The sequence below is a fragment of the Mesoplodon densirostris genome, chromosome 15, assembly GCF_025265405.1.
Source record: "Mesoplodon densirostris isolate mMesDen1 chromosome 15, mMesDen1 primary haplotype, whole genome shotgun sequence".
Classification (NCBI taxonomy): Eukaryota; Metazoa; Chordata; class Mammalia; order Artiodactyla; family Ziphiidae; genus Mesoplodon; species Mesoplodon densirostris.
Window position 1 is genome coordinate 37,707,302 of NC_082675.1, and position 21,295 is coordinate 37,728,596.

The 21,295-nt window shown below is 41.6% G+C and overlaps 1 protein-coding gene and 1 pseudogene across 2 annotated transcripts in view; one reads left to right on the plus strand and one right to left on the minus strand.

The window, feature by feature from the left end:
* Positions 1-653: 653 nt before the first annotated feature.
* YES1 (YES proto-oncogene 1, Src family tyrosine kinase) overlaps positions 654-21,295 on the plus strand; it is an 80,977-nt gene continuing 60,335 nt past the window's right edge. Inside the window, exon 1 of one of the 2 annotated variants that reach the window (XM_060118113.1) lies at positions 654-776. The gene's annotated coding sequence lies outside the window, so the exon portion shown is untranslated. Of the gene's footprint in view, positions 777-879; positions 1,085-21,295 lie in introns of those variants that run through there. The other variant, XM_060118112.1, reaches the window with a different exon arrangement.
* LOC132503352 (U6 spliceosomal RNA) lies at positions 14,908-15,007 on the minus strand (annotated as a pseudogene).

Consider the following 21,295-nt stretch of genomic DNA (forward strand, 5'->3'; position numbering starts at 1 on the left):
GGATTCTAGTTGTGGCTGCTCCACGTTCGTTGGGGTGGCAGCCTCAGTTTCCACAGCTGTCAAACGGGACAATAATACCTGCCCCAATTCCTCCGCTGGGACGTTGCCAGCATCGCCTAAGAACACGCTGTCCCAAGACAAGCCAAAGCCACCATTAACTGGGAGAGTCGCCAACAAAACTCGGCTTCGGTTCCCTCTCCCGGCAAGGCTGGTTCGACCTACAGTCAACAGGAAGCTCCTGGGGCTGGGACAGGATCCCTGGATCGGAAGGAGGCCAGACGCGAGTGTTTCTGGACGGCGATCAGGCTGGTGATGAGGGTGTTAGTGACACCCCCCTGGCTGGGCTGAGATTTTACTATCCACGACAAAGGGTGCGGAAGCATAGTACTGAAGAGCAAACAGCCAACCCCCCAAGCTCCTATACTTCCCCACGAAAACAAAGCCCTCGGCACTACAGAGAGCGGGGCGAGGGGAAAGGAGAAAGGCCGAGGCACCCCACCCTATCTTCCGCGGCAGCCGAGCCGCAGGTTCCGCGCGTGGGGAGGGGGCGCTGTGGGCCTGCTTTCCGTGTGGAGAAGCGCCTCCTCCTCACGCCCCCTCAGCCTGCGCCGCCTCGGGAATCCGCCCCGGACCCCGCCGCCATGTTGGGTCGGGATTAGTGACTCGGTCTCGCCGCCGACCAGGACAGCTGGAGGGCGGCCCGCAACCCGAGGGGGCGCGCGCCGGCGTCGGAAGGCGAGGTCGCGGGAGCCCGGTCGGGCGCGGCGCGAGCTCCGGTGAGCGGGCGGCCGCGCGCGCAGGTAGCCCGCCCCCGCCCCTACACGGGGGGGCGGGGCCGGGAGTGAGGGCGGGCACCGCGTGGGGAGGAGGTGGAGCGTGAGGCCGCGGGGTTGGGGAGCCCGGGAATTCCCTCCTGAAGTAGCTAGTCCCTGGCCGGCTGTGCCGTCGTCGCTGCCGCTCGTCGCCCGGGACGAGGAGGTGGAGGACGGAGAGGGCCCTACGGGCCTCCCCTCCGCCCGCCGCCCCCTCCCCGCCACCCTTCCCCGCCGCTGCGGCGACTCATGCGAGCGCCGCTGGAGCGCAGGTAAGGACGCTTCGGGGCCCCGCGGGCGGAGCAGGAGGCGGCTGACCCCGGCCCCGCAGCGCTAGGCCCGGCGCCTGCCCGCGCCCGGAGGCGCCGCCGCTCCCCGCCGGCTCCGAGTCGGGAAGTTGGGGAGAAACTTCTCCCCTCCCCCGGCCCGGCTCGCCCGACGGGCGTGTGTCCTTCCCGGCGCTACCTGCTCGCCCTCTGCCTCGGTCTCCGCCCAGTCCATTCCTTCCCGGTCCCGCCCAAGTCCGACCCAAGGTCCTGGGAGCGCTGGGACACCCGCACCCGCGTCTCTGAGGTCTTGCTGGCCGCCCGGCGAGGGGCCGGCGAGGTTTCTTTTGGCCGAAGTAAGGGGCGGGAGCAGCGGCCCCTTCCCGTCCCCGGGGTCGGGGGTCTGCCTGTCGGCGGACGCGGGGTGGCAACTGTGCCGGGAGAGCGGGCGGGGGAGGGGGGGCGAGCGGGTGAGCCTCTCGCTGCGCTAGGTTTGATTGAAAACCGCAACATGTTAAAGTTTTCCTTTGTTTTGGGTTGGGGGTTGGGAAATATGCTGTTCAGCGTGCACTTTTAGTGTTATGACGCTCCGCCTCCCATTTGGTTCGGTTCTCTGTCCACATGTGTTACAGAAAATTTTGTTTTAATGTGTGTTTTTCTTCTTGATAATTGCTTCCAGCTTTTGCTTTATTGGGCATGGGGCAACGTTGTTTTAAGAAGCTCTTAGAAAATCAAATCCGATGTAGGGTAGGGACTGCTTTAATTTTTGTTCTGTAGTGTGTGGGACCCAAGATGGTTTGGATTTGGTAGAATTATTTTCTGCTTCATTAATTAATACAGTCACGGCATAACACACGGTCTGACGATTTATAAATTGTTAGAGAAATGAAAAGCTGAGTCTCCACTGGAATCAAACTTTATGTTCAAGCCATTTATTATGTGTATATATGTTCCCACCGGAATGTGTGTTCACATAAATGATCTCACATATACATGTGTATGATGGTGGTATACTCGGGCATTGCAACTGCAGAATTGCAGTGGCAAAGTTAACTTGATAATTCTAAGTGTGTTTAAACCATCCTGTTAAATTATCTGTGGTTAAATTACACGCTAAGGAAAATATTACTAAATAGGTACATGTGACTATAGGCATTTAAGGCAAAGTATGTGGTAAATCTAACGTATGAACTAGCACAATGGTTGGCACACAGTGGACAGGAAACATTTTGAATGGACAGGTAATGAATGAGTGTCTTGTATTAGAAGCTAAGGATCTTGTATGCGTCACATACAAGATTTTCATCTGTTCTGTAAGAAAGTTATATTTCATTATTTATGTTTTGTTCTGTTTTTACTAATATATTAGACCCCTGCCATAGTTGACCACCCTTTAAGAAAAGGAAGTGTAATTGTATTTTAATTTTTGGACATTAGCTAAACCTCAGTGGAGATTTTGAATGCTGGTTGACAATTCATTGGGTCCTAAATTTGAAAAAAAACAAATGACTTTGATCTGAATCTAAGTACAAGGCAGTTCACATTCATGTTTCCAGGATAAAGTATAAAAGGGCTCTTAAAATATGTACTCTGCCGTAACCACCATAATGTTATAATAGCTTTAATTTTGCAGTACGTTTTTGCTGACTTCATAAACCACAAAATTGACTCCTTTCTGTTCAACCGAAAGTGAAATTACAGCTTTGACCTATCTTCTGGGATAGGTGGAATTTGTCTTATGGCTGAAGTATAATATTAATACATGGTTCAAGTTTTTTTTTTTTTTAATCGGTGAATTCTCAAGATGAAAAATCAACGTCTATGCAAATATATCTCCTTCATGGTATGTAATGTTAAAAGAATAAATATTCTAAAAGATAGCAAGGACCCAGTGTAAATGAAATATTACCGACACATGCTTTAAGAGTTGTTTATGTAGAGTTCAAATTTGCATCCTTTTAGGCAGTAAATAATTCATTAATGTAATTTTTCTTTATAAATATGTTTAGCTCTTAATCTAGTGAGTCTGTTTAGCGTAGACGTTATTTATTATTAGTTTCTATTAGCATTATATTAAAAAAAGAAGCCTAACGTCAAAAATTTTTAGAGAGCAGTATTAAGGTCTGGTATCTAGGAATGCAAACTCGGGGGGTAAAACTATGTATTTTTTAAAAACCTGCAAGGAAGTGATTTCTGTAAAAGTAAAGATAAAAGAGGAGGGAGGAGGCTTTGATTGGGACCTGGCTCCTGAAGTGGTGGCAAAGTTCTTTAACCTGATGGTCGTATAGTTCATTAAGCCATGATTGCTTTTCTGTGTCTGTGTTTTAGTTTATGTGAAACTTTTTAAATTTCCTTTTTAAAGAAGCCTGTGTGTAATGTACTTTACAGTGTATAAGGTGTTTCGCTAAAGGACTTAGTATTTGGTGACTGACTTTAGAATACTGCTGGGCTGCCCTTTGCAAACAGGATTAGACCTATTAAACCATAACTGGGAAATACCAGCTGGTGTATGTAACTACTTTCACAGGTAAATAACATGTTAATTATGTTAATATTTTGAGGAAAGACACCAGGTTTAACTAACTTTAAATCCTCTTCAGTTTTGTATGTTGTACATGACAAATAGTAGGTAATCAAAATATGTTTATTAAACTAGGGAACACTGTTCTGTCATCAAATATAAATACATAAATATATGTATAATATATATATATAATGTAAATATATAAATATATTTTTCAGAAGATTATGGTAACATGACAGTTAAGACTCAAAATTTAACTATGGCATCAAGGTAATAAGTCTTTCATCCATTTTCAGTTTTCTGGAACAATAATTCTTTAGATTGGTAATTTCATTCTGTGATTTGATATTCTTGAGGATGTCTTAAAATTCTCAGCATAAAATAAGTTTTCATTTACTCAGACTTTATGAAGATGTGCCGTATAGCACCTAAAGAAATGGTGTTTTGTTTCAAATGACATTATGGTGTTAAGAGTTTCCAAAATGCTGTGAATCGCTGCTTTATGTTACTTTACTTGCTTTGTGTAATGGCTTGCTGTGTTAGTTGTTGGTGTGGTTGCTTTGCATTGTGGTAATGTAGAGCTGAAGAGAAGATCATGGCTGTACCAAGTTCTTATATCACAGGAACTTTCAGTTATGTTACAAAGGTGATGTTTGTGGTGCTGGCTTTGTCGTGTGAATATTTACAGGAAGTTTTAGTTAGGATCTTCCATTGTTCGGAACCCTACATGGCTTAGGTCACCTTCAGTTCACGTTTAAACAGGTCTGTAATACAAATACAAGTTCCTTTAGCGATGTACAACTGCTTTTCTTTAAAGGAAATCATCTGTTCCTGTTAAAGTACCTTGGTATCTGATTGGTAGTGTGTGCGGCGGTTTGTGTGGCTATGGTAGGGTATGTAGTCTCTCTTTTCTTCCTCTCAGCTGCTCCGGCGCCACAATTAGGCTGCCTATTGCTCAGCTACAGCTGCTGGGTGATTATGAACCATCCAGCTCCTGTCTAAACTCAGAGGCAGATTTAGCAAAAGGAGCTAGAGTAACAACAGAGGGTGAAAGAGAAGAGCCAATGCCGCTGCCAGGATCATTTTAACGTGTCTGTGTGCCAAGGAATCGTTGGCTGCAGCAGCGCCACTGTTGTCTTGGAACTAGCAGACTTGATAGCAACACATCCTGGTCTGGGTTAGGTTTACCTGGTGTTATTCTTTAAGATCTTGAAGCTCACTCCAGGAAAGAAAGGGAATCCTGTAATTTCAGAGTACAGGATAACGTACAATGAGGTTACTGATGGGCTGAGCTATGCCTCTGCTCCCCCGCACCGCCCCCCAACCCGGGACAGCAGTGCCCTTCAGTTTCCCTAATTTGAGTATATATGTGATTTCAGGTTCTCTGAAGCGTATACCATATACTCTGTGCTGTTTTAACCCGTGTTTCTTCGAAGTGCTGCTGCTGTTACTGTTGCCTGGCGGGTGGCAGAGCTGATATGCAGGTTCTTTGGACTCCCTGCTTTTCTTCCAGGAAGTGGAAGACCTTCAAAAGGGATTATTTCTAGAACTAGCTGCACATGGCATATCCCCTGTGACTGCTGGGGTTTGCAAGTAGGAACCCTAGATTATTTTTCCTGTTGTTCTTTATTCCTGGGGTGTGAGAAGATGGACATCAACAAGCGCAGATACAGCATCAGCTCTATATGGCAAGTCCCAGACTGGAAGAGGCCGCTGGCAAATTTTGCTGCCTCTGAAATGTTGCTCAGTGTGCCAAGCAAAGAGCAGCAGCATCTTGTCCTCTCGTTTACCACTACCGTTGGAAAATCTAGACAATTCCTATTGCTAGTTCTGGCTTTGGAATTTAGTGGTTCAGGATTTGGCTAATTTGGGATGGGGAATAGAGAGTATTGGGAGAAGTAGCTCGCAAACTGGTGTAACCAGAAGGAAGGAAGAAGTACGGAAGACTGTATACACTTGAACATTAACAAGTACACATTGTTATCGTGGCACATACTTAACAAGACATTGGTGTGTTGACCCCCTCCTCTGTGCTCCCACAGAACGCTGGTATCAAAGCACATTTCTCCTTGCATTCTAATGATTTCTTTCCATGAATGTGATATACTTGACCTAGTACTCACTGTCTCAAGGAACTGTTTTATATGAATCTTTGAGAACAGTCCCTAATAGAATAAATCCTTTTGAGTTGTATTCAGGGATGTGGTTCTGTGTATATTTATATGAGTTTATGTATACAGACTTTCCCCACACACAACATGTTTTTAAGGTATAACTGTAGTAAAATTTTACAAAAGTAGCTTAGTACTTTTTCAGAAGCTGATGTTAAAACAAGTTCTTTAGATCTTTAACCCTCAAAAGTTTTGGTCTAGAAAATGATTTTATAAAACTGTTTTTAAACTTTAACTGTGAACTTAACGGTCATTTTGATATTTCTGACATAAACTGGAAACTCTTTGTAGTTGAAGTTATACTAGTTTCTAGTAAGGTTTATTTTAAATAAGTGTTTTTTTACTATTTTAGTGAATGTTGAAAGCCCAAGATCCTAGATTGTAAAAAAAAAGTACATCTGGGGGACTTCCCTGATGGTCTAATGGTTAAGACTCCATGCTTCCATTGCAGGGGGTGCAGGTTCGACCTCTAGTTGAAGAACGGGGATCCTGGTGCCACGCAGTGCAGCCAAAAATTAAAAAAAAATTTAGGGGGGGTGGTATCCTATCATGGTATTAGTGACAGTATTATAATTGTGATAATATTCATATATTCCAAGACAAAAAGAAAAAGAAATCCTTGTTTTCTTGATGTAATCTGTGAAAGAATGCATAGGTCATAGGGTATGTCTGCTGAATTATTGGTGGGGGTGGAGGCAGGAAGTACTGGGAGGAAAAGACTGACCACTGAAACCTAAAGATTGTCTGGTTTCAGCTTCTGTTCCTAACAATATATGTAGACCTTAGGTTTTCTTAAACTGATTACAGAGGCTAGTCACTTCTCTAATTTTTTAATGTAACTTTTAGTTTCTTAGCGTTAAGTAGAAATTGGGGTGGGGTGGAGAAAATTGGTGGCTTTTGCTTCATAAGTTAATATTTAAAACTGTTTCATGGCAAGTTTATTGATTTTTTTTTTTTTTTTTTTTTTTTTGTCTGTGTTGGGTCTTCATTGCTGTACAGGCTCTCTCCAGTTGTGGAGAGTGGGGGCTTCTCTTGTTGCGGAGCACGGGCTCCAGGCATGCGGGCTTCAGTAGTTGCAGCGCGAGGGCACAGGAGTTGTGGCTCGTGGGCTCTAGAGCGCAGTCTCAGTAGTTACTGCACATGGGCTTAGTTGCTCCGTGGCATGTGGGATCTTCCCGGACCAGGGATCGAACCTGTGTCCCCTGCATTGGCGGGTGGATTCTCAACCACTGCGCCACCAGGGAAGTCCCAAGTTTATTGATTTCTTACATTTGTTCTGATGTAATTAGTATTTTCACATTATGGATACTTTTTAATTAACAGCAGTCAGGCATTTGAAAAGGAGCAGAGAAGGTAACATGGTGTAATAAGGACAAGACTAAAAGGCAGAAGACCATCTGGATTTTAATTCCGCTTGTGACAGTGAAGAGCTATGTGGCCTTGGTCAATTCACTGAACTTCATAGGCCTCAGTTTCACCATTTGAAACGGGGGTACAGTTGGGCCAGATGTTTTCTAATATTCTTTCAGCCTTATTTAAATATGTGGCTCTACTGCAGTTAAAGTTTTTATATTGATAAAATTTTAAGGAAATGTTTTAGAGTCTAGAATTTGAAATACAATTAGATATCAGGTAAGTAAAAGTTAGTGTAAAAAACTGACCCACAGACTTGACCCTGGACTTTCGCAGGCAAATAAAGTGTATTCCATTCATTAAGTGGACATTTATTAAACCTGTGGTGCAACAAATAGTATGCCAGTTTTGATGTTATAAAAATGATTGCAGCATGACTGCTACCTTCTAGGAATTCACAGTTGGGTGGAACTGGCTATAATTATGAGGCTGTTATAAATTTTTTGGATTGATCTTTTTAGTGTGATAATCCATTAGAATACTTCTCTGATTTTTGATGGTGTTAGGGTGTGATACATCTGAAGCTTTAGTAAATCCCTTTGTACTACATAGATTTAGCCTCAAGTAAACCAATTCAGTTCTCTAGGCAGGAAGACTTGATGTTTTTCTAGATGTTAGTTCATTACAGATACTTGTGACTCACATACACAGGCTCCACAATACCAATACAGAAGTTTTACTATAAGAAAACACATTTGAAAGCAAGGCTTTTAAAAAAACATTTCAGATTTATTTTGCAGTAAAGTTAGAAAAGGACTGAATGATTCATTTGAAGCACATAGTTGTGATGTCAGTTAACAGGTAGTCATGACTGGATGACAGCTTTGCTGCATTGTATCGGGAAAAGAGCCACTGACATTAATTAAAACATCTTTTTTAATTGACAAAAGCGCAGACTAATTGTTTAGGATATTTTTCTTTAATACATGTAGTTAACATTTAGAACAAAATAAGCATGGGCATTTGAAAATGGTTAGCTTTTTAAGGTTTGCATAATAGATTTTGTTGAAAGAAAGAGAAGGAAGGAAAAGAAAAGAAACTAAAACTATAAGGTGGAAAATCAGTATATTTTTCCCAGAAAAAGTTCTTTTTGTAAGGTTAGCCTTTTTGGTTAGATTTCTGAGCAGCCCATTAGAGTTTACCTGTAAAAACCTAACATAAAGATATAACAGTGTTTCTGTGGTAAATGTGTTCTGATTGATTTTAAGTTTTGTGTGTGTGTTTTTAATTTGCTGAGCTCTTTGAGCACATGAAATACTTGGCCTACTAAATGCTCTGATTATACAGTGGATAACGTGTAGCCTTGCCAGTCGTCCTCCCTCCCCACCTTCCCTGCTTTTCACTATTTAAAAATCACTGTTATGAGCTCCATATTAGGATGCTAGGACTCTGAGCTTAATTTAAGGACAGAAGCTTCCCTAGTTCCTCCCACCTGCTTGCTAGGCACTGTGAAACTTGCTTCCTACCCTGACCCAGTGTGAGAAATGGAAACAGGTCAAAAGATGGGGAATGAGAAACAAAAATGAGGAGAGTAGAAGAGGAAAAATGAGAAGTGGATGTAGTATGAAGTTTATAATTTTCTTTTTTGTGTCCTTTTTTCTTTTTCCCACCCATTCACTCCTTCTGTTAGGTATTGAGTAAAGACAGAAGAAAACCTGTTTTATTTTTTATTTTTAGATTTTATTTATTTTCTTTTAAAAATTTTTTTGCCTGCATCAGGTCTTAGTTGCGGCATGCGGGATCTTTCATTGCAGCGCAGGCTCTTCGTTTTGGCACGCGGGCTCCTCTCTAGTTGTGGCGTGTGGGCTTCAGAGCACGTGGGCTCTGTGGTTTGCGGCACACGGGCTCTCTCGTTGAGGCGCGCGAGCTCAGTAGTTGTGGTGTGGGGACTTAGTTGCCCTGCAGCGTGTAGGATCTTAGTTCCCCGACCAGAGATCGAACCCCCATCCCCTGCATTGGAAGGCGGATTCTTTACCACTGGACCACCAGGGAAGTCCCAAGAAAGCCTGTTTTATGTCAGATGCTTTGCTATACATTCATATACATTTTCACGTTTAACTTAAATCTTTGAAATGGCATTCCAAAACCACAGAGGAATCATGCATAAGATAGGCTTTTATTACACACAAAGAACCTGAGGATCAGTAAGTATATGTAATTTGATAAGGTTACATGACTTGTTGATGTGACTGAATAACTGACAGCAAGACTGTTTCCTATAAGACACCTTCCTTAGGGATAAGGAGCAATGATGGGAAGGGCGATTTTTTTATCTTTTTCCTTCTTCCTTAAATTGTACATTTGTATCTGGCTGAGAATTTTCAACACTTACACTTTTCTTTTTAATGGAATTAGCTTTGTGGTGCATATTTCATAATGGGGGTCGAGGTCAACTATTATATGAGCTAAAAAATTGGGTTATTACAATAACTAAACTGTAGCTACAGCCCACATTACAGAGACAGTGTTCGCATGTTTTTCCAATCAAGTTTTTTTCCTATCTAAATTTAATTCATCAGGGAATTCCCTGGCGGTCCAGTGGTTAGGACTCTACGCTTTCACTGCGAAGGGCCCGGGTTCAATCCCTGGTCCGGGAACCGAGATCCCACAAGCCTCCCACAAGCTGTGTGGCATAGCCAAAAAGAAAAAATTCATCAAAGGAACAAAGGAGCATGCAGAAGTGGGTTATTACTCTAACTCAACTGGAGTAAATGTGGTTCTTTTGTAAGTTTGGGTTTGTAAAGTATATATATAGTCTGTATGTATATAGTCAGCCTCCCCCCATATATATTTATATACATATGTATAGTTTATGGTCAAATCAGTTTTCCTTCTGTGCAATATTGCCTTCTTTTCTATTAAGTATATGATTTATTCCTAGATGAGTTAGTAGAAATAGACGGAAGCTCTGTATTGTCTAAATTGTCCTCTATCATGTTTCAGGCACATGCTGCAGAAAGAGAGCACACTTTCTGATTTGCTCTGTCAGTAGGATGGTGGTTTCCTGCACCTTGGTACAGACTCCCCAACATTCAAAGCTGCACTTCCTTCTTAAGGAAATCCAGTAGAATTCTTCCACATTGGCTTGTTCTTTTATTTATTTATTTAAAATTTTTATTACTTATTTTAGTTTTTGGCTGCGTTGGGTCTTCGTTGTTGCGCACGGGCTTTTCTCTGGTTGCGGCCAGCGGGGACTCCTCTTCGTTGCGGTGCGCAGGCTTCTCATTGTGGTGGCTTCTCTTGTTGCAGAGTACGGGCTCTAGGCGCATGGGCTTCAGTGGTTGTGGCGTGCAGGCTCAGTAGTTGTGGCACACGGGCCTAGTTGCTCCGCAGCCTGTAGGATCTTCCCGGACCAGGGCTCAAACCCACGTCCCCCGCATTGGCAGGTGGATTCTTAAGCACTGCGCCACCAGGGAAGCCCTGGCTTGTTCCTTTAAATCTTATTGTTCCATGAATTCCTCACTCTGCATGAAGAGCCTCATCTAAAGCTCTAAATGGAAATTTTGTTTGCTACTCTTTTGCCACTGTGTCAAGTTGCATTGACAGTGATTTCCTTCACCACCTTGGAAGCCTTTTCTTCTTTGGCTTCCTTTTATTTCTTCCGTTGTATCTAAGAATGTACCCTTTGTCCTCTCTTATAAGCTGGAGCGTTGTTTTCTATGGGAATACAGCTCGATTTTGTTGCATTATTATCCCACATAGAATATCCGCAGTACAACTCCACACATCACTGCCAACAGTTCCATCACTGCCTGTGTTTATTGAGTCTACATAAGGATTAGCAGATAGGCTTTACACTGTTGTGCCAGGGACTCCCCAGTGGTCCAGTGGTGAAGAGTCCACACTCCCACTGCAGGGAGCACGGGTTCCATCCCTGGTTGGGGGAACTAGAATCCCGCATGCCACGCAACGCAGCCAAAAAATAAATATATAAAATACCCTGTTGTGCCAACTCTGTGAGCTTAGAATGGCTTCCACTAGGTAAGCTCCACGAGGGTAGGAAGTTATCCCAAGTATCTAGAACAACAGCACATAGTAGGCACATATTAAATAGTTTTAAAATATGGGCAAGTACAGCAGTTCGCTGGCAATATTTGCTTATCATGGGCTTAGGAGAAAGGAGTGTCAGCAGCCAGCTTCTCACTGAAAACTCATGCAGTAAGTAACCTCAAGACTCCTTGGAATGGCAGGCCCAGTGCTAAACAATGGCATTAATGCTCAGGATGAATTCAGATAAACACTCTACTTGAGTCTGATGAAGAAACTGAGATTTGATTTAGCAGTGACTCGTAAATGTTAAGGAGAAGTAAGAATAAGTGGGTTTCTTTTCTTTATATCGTAGTCTCTAACTATATCTCTAGCAGCCATGCTTCTTAAAAACTGTAGCACACATCACTTCCCCTTACACTGATTGAGTCATATGCTTGTATCTGGTTGTAGGTAGAACTGAGACAAATAGTCCTTGGCAGGGCAGCTGCCTTCCAGTGACAGCTTTACACCATAGAAGGGGAGAAGGCATTTTTAGTGGAAACGTAACTGTCTCTGCCACAGAAGAGAACAGCAAGTAACCTAGTAGTTGAATGAGTTAGATATATGGAAATACACTATTTAGTTGTATAAACATGATTAGAATATTTATTTGAAAGGTGTGGGCACAGGTGGTATTTTCTTAATTCGGGCAACAATATTATTAGTACAGAAGCAAACTAACAGTGATGGTTTAAGATTCTCATGGGCAATATACCACCTAAAGGAATGAATTCCCCAGGCTTTTTTTTTTTTTTTTTTTTTTTTTGCGGTACGTGGGCCTCTCACTGTTGGGGCCTCTCCCGTTGCGGAGCACAGGCTCCGGACGCGCAGGCTCAGCAGCCATGGCTCACGCACGGGCCCAGCCACTCCGCGGCATGTTGGATTTTCCTGGACCGGGGCACGAACCCGCGTTCCCTGCATCGGCAGGCAGACTCTCAACCACTGCGCCACCAGGGAAGCCCCTCCCCAGGCTTTTTTATATGAAAAGTTTGAGAAGCACCCTGGTAGGGAAGGGGGTCAGAGTAGAATGGGGCTTTTATCTAAATACATTTAGATAGCACTTTTAGTGATTGAGAAAAGACAGTATAGCCATATCAAAGAATTTGGTGGGGAATAGTGGCAGGTGGAAATTATGATGGAGCTAAACCTCCTTTTCCCCAGTCTCACCTCACACTTCCCCTTCCCCCCACCCCCTTAAGCCACTCCTACTGGGGCTTAGTATTTGTTTTTGATTTTTTTTTTAATGAATAGAACTTAAGTCAGAAGGAGGAACTCGTAATAAAGGTCAAGTAGAAGAGAGAGTCAGGAGCCTCTTAGGTTGTCAGAGGATGAATAGTATTTTTAGGATGATTGATGCTTACAAGAAGGAAAAACTAATGACAACGTAGACGATTCTTCGAGATAATCACAGCCAGAAGGAAGAAAGAAGCCACAGATCCACAACTTCAGAAAGTCGAAATGATAGATCATAAGAAACAGCTAGCATGTCTTCTTTTTAATCTCCTAACTTCTGTAACAAGAGGATGCTCTTGAATGGAAAAGCTAGAAAAAAGTATAAGAAACTAGATAGTAGATAGTAAGAGGGCATCTAGCTTTGACTGATTTCAGGCTTCTAGGTCCAGAAGAATTCCATCTGAAGGTTCCGAAAGACATTTCTGATATTCCCAGGACCCCACCGGTAATAGAAAGAAATCATGGTGGACTTCCCTGGTGACACAGTGGTTAAGAATCTGCCTGCCAGGGCAGGGGACAAGGGTTTGATCCCTGGTCTGGGAAGATCCCACATGCCACGGAGTAGCTAAGCCTGTGTGCCACAACTACTGAGCTGTGCTCTAGAGCCTGCGAGCCACAACTGTTGACCCCACGTGCTGCAACTACTGAAGCCCGCACGCCTAGAGCCCATGCTCTGCAACAAAGAGAAGCCACCGCAGTGAGAAGCACGTGCACAGCAACGAAGAGTAGTCCCTGCTTGCCACAACCAGAGAAAGCCCGCGTGCAGCAATGAAGATCCAACGCAGCCAAAAATAAAAACAAAATTAAAAAAAAAAAAGAAATCATAGAGACAGACATCTCAAAAAGAAAGAAAAATGATTAAATGATGCCTTAAAAGGTGAATTTTAATAAATGCAGACACTGAAAGTTGCCTTTGAATCTGGACAAGATTCTGTAACAGTTTGTTAAACAGTTACTATTTATAAACAATTGGAATGTTACAGAGAAGTAATTTTTTTTTTTTTTTTTTTTTTTTTTTTGCGGTATGCGGACCTCTCACTGTTGTGGCCTCCCCCGTTGCGGAGCACAGGCTCCGGACGCGCAGGCTCCGGACGCGCAGGCTCAGCGGCCATGGCTCACGGGCCCAGCCGCTCCGCGGCATATGGGATCCTCCCAGACCGGGGCACGAACCCGTATCCCCTGCATCGGCAGGCGGACTCTCAACCACTTGCGCCACCAGGGAGGCCCGAGAAGTAATTTTTAACAGTTAGTTGTCCAGCAGTGCTTTCTTGAATTGTGAACCACCTCTTTGTAGTCTGAGTAAATACTGGCTCTAGATCATCTGTCAGTGGTACTTTCCTGTGTTGGTGAGTGGTCGGACCTGATAAAGCTTAGTTTCCTTCTAACAGCAAGGGTCAGTGATTCCTTTTCCAATTTTTTTTTTTTTTTTGCTCTTTTATTTTCCCTTTTCTGTAATTAAGTCTTCTAATGGCACTATAGACTTTGCTTTATCTTTTTGATATTCAGAGTCAGGGATATTAACAGGTTTAAAGCTCTTTTTATGTATTTCTGGATTTTTTTTTTTAAGGAAAATTAAACTGGAGTATGGGATAAGCATTTGTGTTTATCCCATAATATCTGTGAACATTGTTTTATTTTTGTTAGTTATATATATGAACAAAGATACCTCAAAGTTATTTTTATTTGCTTTTTCAGTTGAAGTCCACTGTGCATTTTTCTGTGCTTGCTCATAACCATTGCCAATCTTGCTCTTGGGTTGTCTTTTTCTTATAGATTTTTACAGATTCTTCTTGTACAATGGATATTAATCCTTTATGTCACAAACACTTCATATCTCTGCTTGTCTTTATTTTGTTTAATGTTTTTCTTTTATCTTAAAGTATTACAAATAATTTTCCTTTTGTAACTTGTGAATTTTGTGTTCTAAGAATACTTTCCACAGCTGACAATAATTTTTAAAATTCTATTTATAGGTTTTTGTTTTGTTTTATGTTACAAATAATTTAGCTGTTTACTCTGAAACTTATATATGTTGTGAGATAAGGATCCAATTCCTTTTTTCTTTCCTCAGATGATAGAACTCACCAATGCTGTTTATTAAATCTAAATCTCTTACCACAGATTCAAAATGCCACATTTAGCATTTACAAATTCTTTTACTCTCAGGCTTGTTTTGGGGCACTCTTTGTTTTCCCGATATTTACTTATTTATTCCTATGCCAGTACCACATAGCTTGATGATGATGAGGTTGATCATGACCCCGATAACAACAGCAGGAGCAGCAGCTAATGCGTATTGAGTATTACCTGTGTACCAGTCACAGTGGTAAATACTTTAACATATTTTACCTGATTCATTTCTCACAAAACCCAGAGTTAGGTATTCTTTTTTCTTTTGAAAATCTGGCTTAAATATTCTGACCGGTAGCCATCTTATTTAATGAAAGGATTTTCTGTCTTTAAATATGGAACACTTCACAAATGTGCCTGTCCTTGCACAGGGGGCATGCTAATCTTCTCTGTATCGTTCAAATTTTAGTTTATGTGCTGCCAAAGCAAGCAATTGAGTTAAGTATTCTCAATATCTTTATTTTTACAGGTGAAGAAATAGGTTTTGAGAAGTTATATTTATTCAGGTTACAAGCTAGGACTGTCACCAACTCTGACTCCAGAGCCTATACTCTTAACCATGAGGTTGTGATTACTAGTGGGACAAATTTCCTCATTTTTCTTTTTTTAAAAATTTCTCAGCTATTCTTATACATTTACTTTTCCATATGAACATTGTGCTTTTGATCTAGATAATGTTAATTATTTAGATTTATTTAGGGAAGAATGGACACCTTTATAATAATGGATCTTACTATCTAAAAATAAATGGTTTGTTTCATTTATTAAGGTTCTTTATATCCCACAGTTTTATTTTTTTAATATAGACTTTGAACATTTGTTGTTAAGCTTATTCATAGGTATTATTTCATGTGTGGTTTTAGAAAAACTTGTTATTTGGAAATAATTTCAAAGTTACAGAAGAGTTGCTAACATTTTGCCACATTTGATTTTGTCAGTTCCTTCTTGTATATGTGTGTGGGTATCCTCCCCACATCCCCACCTTGAAAGTTAGTTGCAGACATCATTCTCATCACCCTTAATTACTTCAGTGTACATTTTCTAAATCGGGGACATTTTCTTATACACCGACAGTACAGTCAAATCGAATTCAGGAATTTTAACATCACTATAAAACAGTTATCTAATAGACAATTGTTGTAGGTTGAATTGTGTTCCCCCAAAAGTTCTAATCCCCAATATCTGTGAATGTGACCTTATTTGGAAATAGGGCCTTTGCAGATGTAATCAAGTTAAAATGAAGTCATACTGAATTAGGGTGGGCCCTAATCCAGTATGACTGGTGTACTGATAAGAAGAGGAAAATGCCATGTGATAGAGGCAGAGATTGGAGTGACGCAGCTGCAAGCCAAGGAGTCCCAAGGATTGCCAGCCACAGCCAGAAGTTAGCAGGAGGCAAGAAAGATTCTATCCAGAGTTTCAGAGGGAGCGTGGTCCTGCTGGCACCTTGATTTTGGACTTCTAGCCTCCATTACTGTGAGAGAATACATTTCTGTTGTTTTAAGCCTTTTTAAAATTTTTTATTTATTTATTTATTATTTATTTATTTATTTTGGCTGTGTTGGGTCTTCGTTGCTGCGTGCGGGCTTTCTCTGGTTGCGGCGAGCGGGGGCTACTCTTTGTTGCGGTGCGACGGCTTCTCATTGCGGTGGCTTCTCTTGTTGCAGAGCACGGGCTCTAGGTGTGCAGGCTTCAGTAGTTGTGGCACATGGGCTCAGTAGTTGTGGCGCACGGGCTTAGTTGCTCTGCGGCATATGGGATCTTCCCGGACCAGGGCTCGAACCCGTGTCCCCTGCATTGGCAGGTGGATTCTTAACCACTGCACCACCAGGGAAGCCCATATTTACTTATTTTTAAGCAGCAGCCCTAAGGAGTTAATGTCGCAGTCCATAATCAAAATTTTTCTAGTTGTCCTAATAGTGTCCTTTATAACAGAAATCCAGAATGTAACCCACTGCATTTAGTTATGTCTCTTTAGTCTCCTTTAATCTGAATAGTTCTTTAGCCTTTATCTTTCATGATGTTGATATTTTTGAAAAGTCAGAGTGCTTGTTTTGTATAGGGTACCTCATTGAGGATTTGTCTGTGCTTCCTCGTGATTAGATTGAGATTATGAATTAGGGCAGGAATACTACTGATATATCAGGGGTATTGTGTCGTTCCTGGTATAGCCCATCAGGAGGCACACCTTGTTAGTCTGTCCCACTATTAGCAATGTTAATTCTGCTTAGGTAAGGTGATATCTGTCAGGTTTCTCCACTGTAAAGTTAGCATTTTTCTCTTTTTCATTAATAAGTGATATGTGGGAAAATAGTTTTAGACTCCATGAATGAGTCTTGCCTGAATTGATTATTGAAATGATGGCTGCAAAGTAATACTTTTCTAACTGTAATTCCTTCTATGTTTATTAGTTGGGATTCTGAAAGAAAATCTTCCCTTCTCCCTCATTTATTTATAGCAGAGTGATTTTTGGATTTTCTTTTTAGTCAACAGGTTATAATCTATTAGTGTCATTCATTTTGATGCTCAAATTCATCCTATATTTAGCCAGCAAGAGCCTCTTCAAGATGGTTCCTGTACACTTTTGATATATCCACATCATGTTTTGAGTAGTACTTAATTTTCTTGGTGTTAAGATGTCCCAGGCTCTGAAACTGAGCAGAGGGCTTGTGTGTCCAGTACAGAAAGCCAAACTCTGACAGCAGGAGTTTGTAGCAAAGTAAGGATTTGTTACAGGGTGCCATGCAGGGGAGTGGGAGACAAGCCTCAGGCCCACTCCAGCTTGGTCTTTGAGTTAGGGATATTCTTAAAGGGGAAGAACAAAGAGGCTGGGATTAACCATGGTCTTGTGACATTTTTCAGTCATAGTTTTGGGAGTCAGGATGTTTCTGGTTTATGATTCTCCCAGCCAGGTGGTCCATGGCTCGGGGGTCTGTTAGCTCATCTTGCCCTGGAGAAATGACCTGAGTTTGTATATTACTGATGATATCTACATCAGCAGTTTTAGTCATCTGGCTCTGGTTGATTAGTGTTCAGTTAGCACCGCATTGAGGTCAGGGGGAACAAGAAAGGGGATAAAGTTTTGGATAGAGATATTAACCATAAACTTGGTAATGGAACTTGGTTTTAGGGGAATTTGGTTTCAGTCCCCACTCCTGTTTTAACTTTCCCCAAATCTTTCAGGGAATGGGGCAACAGCTGCTCTGCCTACTTCTTGCTGAAACAGGGTGTATTCTTGCCTCAATTTGGGGAATGGAAATGTTGCATACCAACTTTCAAAACACTTGGTCAAATAGATCATAGGTCACCATGAAACAATACTTATTCACTTAACAAAGTGACAATAAAAGATTTCAAAAGCAAATATAGAGAGTTAGAACAAATTACTTAAAAGGTAAAGAAAGTTAACAGCTCAGTATTCCCCACAAAAAAATTTGTTCTCTTAACAAAGAAAAATATTCAAGTTTTGTACCATATTACCTTTAATCTTAAAATTCATTGACTCAATTAAATTCATTCTGATTTTAATCCTGACCACACATAGAATTCCTTTTTTTTTTTTTTTTAATTTTAATTTTAGGCTGTGTTGGGTCTTCGTTGCTGCATGCAGACTTTCTCTGGTTGCGGCGAGTGGGAGCTACTCTTCGTTGTGGTGTGCGGGCTTCTCATTGTGATGGCTTCTCTTGTGGTGCGTGGGCTTCAGTAGTTGCAGCACACAGGCTCAGTAGTTGTAGCACATGGGCCCTAGAGCATGTGGGCTTCAGTAGTTGCAGCGCATGGACTCAGTAGTTGTGGCACACGGCTTAGTTGCTCCGCGGCATGTGGGATCTTCCCGGACCAGGGATCAAACCCGTGTCCCCTGCATTGGCAGATGGGTTCTTAACCACTTTGCCACCAGGGAAGTCCCATAGAATTCCTTTCTATGGATTCTTTATTTTCTCTTGCAAATCTTCTGCAACTTTCTGTATCCATATTAATTTGTCCCCTACTTTCTTTCCCTTAACAAAAATGCATTTCCATTCCTTATACCTTCTTTTTCCTTGCATACAAAGATGTTTTCCATATTAATTTTTAGTTTTAATTACATTAATTAAAATTCTCAACTCTTAAAAACCTTAATTTCTGATGAAAACTAAGAAGTAAGCCATTGTGGCCTGTTTGTCATACCACCATTTCCCCATTGGCAAATTTTATGAACATATTCTATAACCTCTGGAAACATACATTTCCTCAGAGCATAATTTTTTTAATTGAAGTATAGTTGATTTACAATATTATGTTAGTTTCTTATAACATAGTTTCTTTCTTCAACGTGGTACAGGATGTATCTAATAAAGCCAGACATATTTAGTTTTTCTCTCATAAGAAGACAAAAGTAGATATAGACTTGTTTAGCAGTTAATGTTTCAGTATTTTATCTTATTTGAAATGATCTGGATATTCAATGAATTCCCATCATTTAACGTAATTTAGCAAAACTTTAAAGTTTCAAGTTACCAAAAGTCTGGAGAAACTATTTTTATTTTCAATTTTTATTTATTTTTTTCATATTTGGCCACGCCACATGACATGTAGGATCTTAGTTCCCTGACCAGGGATGGAACCCGGGCCCCCTGTGTTGGAAGCGTGGAGTCTTAACCACTGGGCCACCAGGGAAGCCCTTGGAGAATCTATTTTTAAATAGACATACCTAAAACATAATTACGCCTTAAGAGTTCACCTAAAATTTCCTATCTCATTTATCTCTATTTCATTACTTATGAAAATACCAAGGTTGCAAATAGTGAGTCTACACATTACCCACAACTTCTGTCCAACTGCTGTAAATTGGGATTTCCCATGACACCTCCTTGGGTTTGATAATTTGCTATAATGGCTAACAACTCAGGAAAAGTTTATTTACTTGGTTACTTGTTTATTATAAAAGGATACAACTCGGAAACAGGCGATGGAAGAGATGCACAGGGCAATGTATGTGGGAAGGGGTGTGGGGCTTCCAGGTAAGCCACCCTCCCAGAACCTCCAGGTCTCTTCAGCACCTGGAAGGTCCCTGAACCCCTTCAGTTAGGATTTTTATGGAGGCCTCTTTACAGAGGGTTCACTGATTAAACCACTGACCGTTGGTGTTTAGTTCAAGCTCCAGCTCCTCTTACCTCCCCTGAGGTGGGAGTGTGTGGTGGGGCTGAAAGTTCCAACCACTCAGCCCACTGGTGGGTTCACCCTAGGGGCTTTCTACTAGTTACCACTAACACAAACTCAGGGACTTGTGAATAACAAAAGGTGTTCCTTCACCTTTATTGCTCTTATCCGTCAGGAAATTCCAAGGGTTTTAGGAGCTCTGGGCTAGGGATAGGGAGGAAAACCAAATACATACTTCTTATTGTTAATCACAATGTGTCAAGTAGCTCCTGGTCACATGGGACAGTTGAGCAGTTGAAAAGTGCTGTAAGTGTGAAATACATCCAGATTTTGAAGACTTAATATGATAAAAAGAATGTAAAATAATTCAACTTTTTTTGTTGATACATGTTGAAATTATATTTTGGATATATTGGGTTAAGTAAGATATTATTAAAGTTAATCTCACCTGTTTATTTTTCGCCTTTTTTTTTTTTTTTTCCTGCTACACAGCTTGTGGGATCCTTGTTCCCCGACCAGGGATCGAACCCCGGTCCTCTGCAGTGAAAGCGCGGAGTCCCAACCACTGGACCTCCAGGGAATTCCCCTATTTTTCACCTTTTTTAATGTGGCTACTAGAAAATTTAAAGTTATATATGTGACTCACATCATATTTTTGTTGGATAGCATTGCTCTAGATCCAGGCTGCCTGGGAGTTATCTTTTTTTTTTTTGGCGGTACGCAGGCCTCTCACTGTTGTGGCCTCTCCCATTGTGGAGCACAGGCTCCGGATGTGCAGGCTCAGTGGCCATGGCTCACGGGCCTAGCCGCTCCGCGGCATGTGGGATCTTCCCAGACCGGGACACGAACCCGTGTCCCCTGCATCGGCAGGCGGACTCTCAACCAGTGCGCCACCAGGGAAGCCCCTGGGAGTTATCTTTGATTTGGAGCAAGTTACATAATCTCTGTGCCTCAGTTTTCTCACCTTTAAAGGAAAAGGAAAAAGGAAAAGCCTTTAACTCACAGGGTTGTTTTAAAGATTGAGTAGGTTAATGTGTGCAGGAGTACTTAGAACAGTGCTTGGCACATAGTGAGTGCCTAATGTTGTCTGTAACTATTCCCAATGACCGCAAACTGCATGAGGGCTGGGACTTTGTTTTGTTCACTGCTATATCTCCACTTCTTAGGTTCTCAGTAAGTATTTTTGAATGAATGAATGAATGAATATGAAGAGTTTTTGAGTAACGTAGGTAGTGATTGGGAAGGAGGTTTCTTGATTATCCAGAATGTCTGTTGAAAAAATATTACAACCAAGAAAATTGCATCCCTAAAAGTCAGGTGGCCTGGACTTCTCTCTTAGGAAAAATCTATATCAAAAGGTTAAAAAAATCAAAAGACAAATTAGATATATTTTGAGATTAAAAAGTAGAAAATATATATTATTATTTGCACTGCGTTTTCCAGGCTGTCCGAGACTCTCAATAAAAATTCTCTAAGCCTGCAAAAAAAAAACCTAAAAAACTAAAAAACAGTACTAAGTCAGTGATCAAATATCTGGTGGTGGGCTAGAAGAGCATGCTGCTGCTGGTCCTTGGTGGC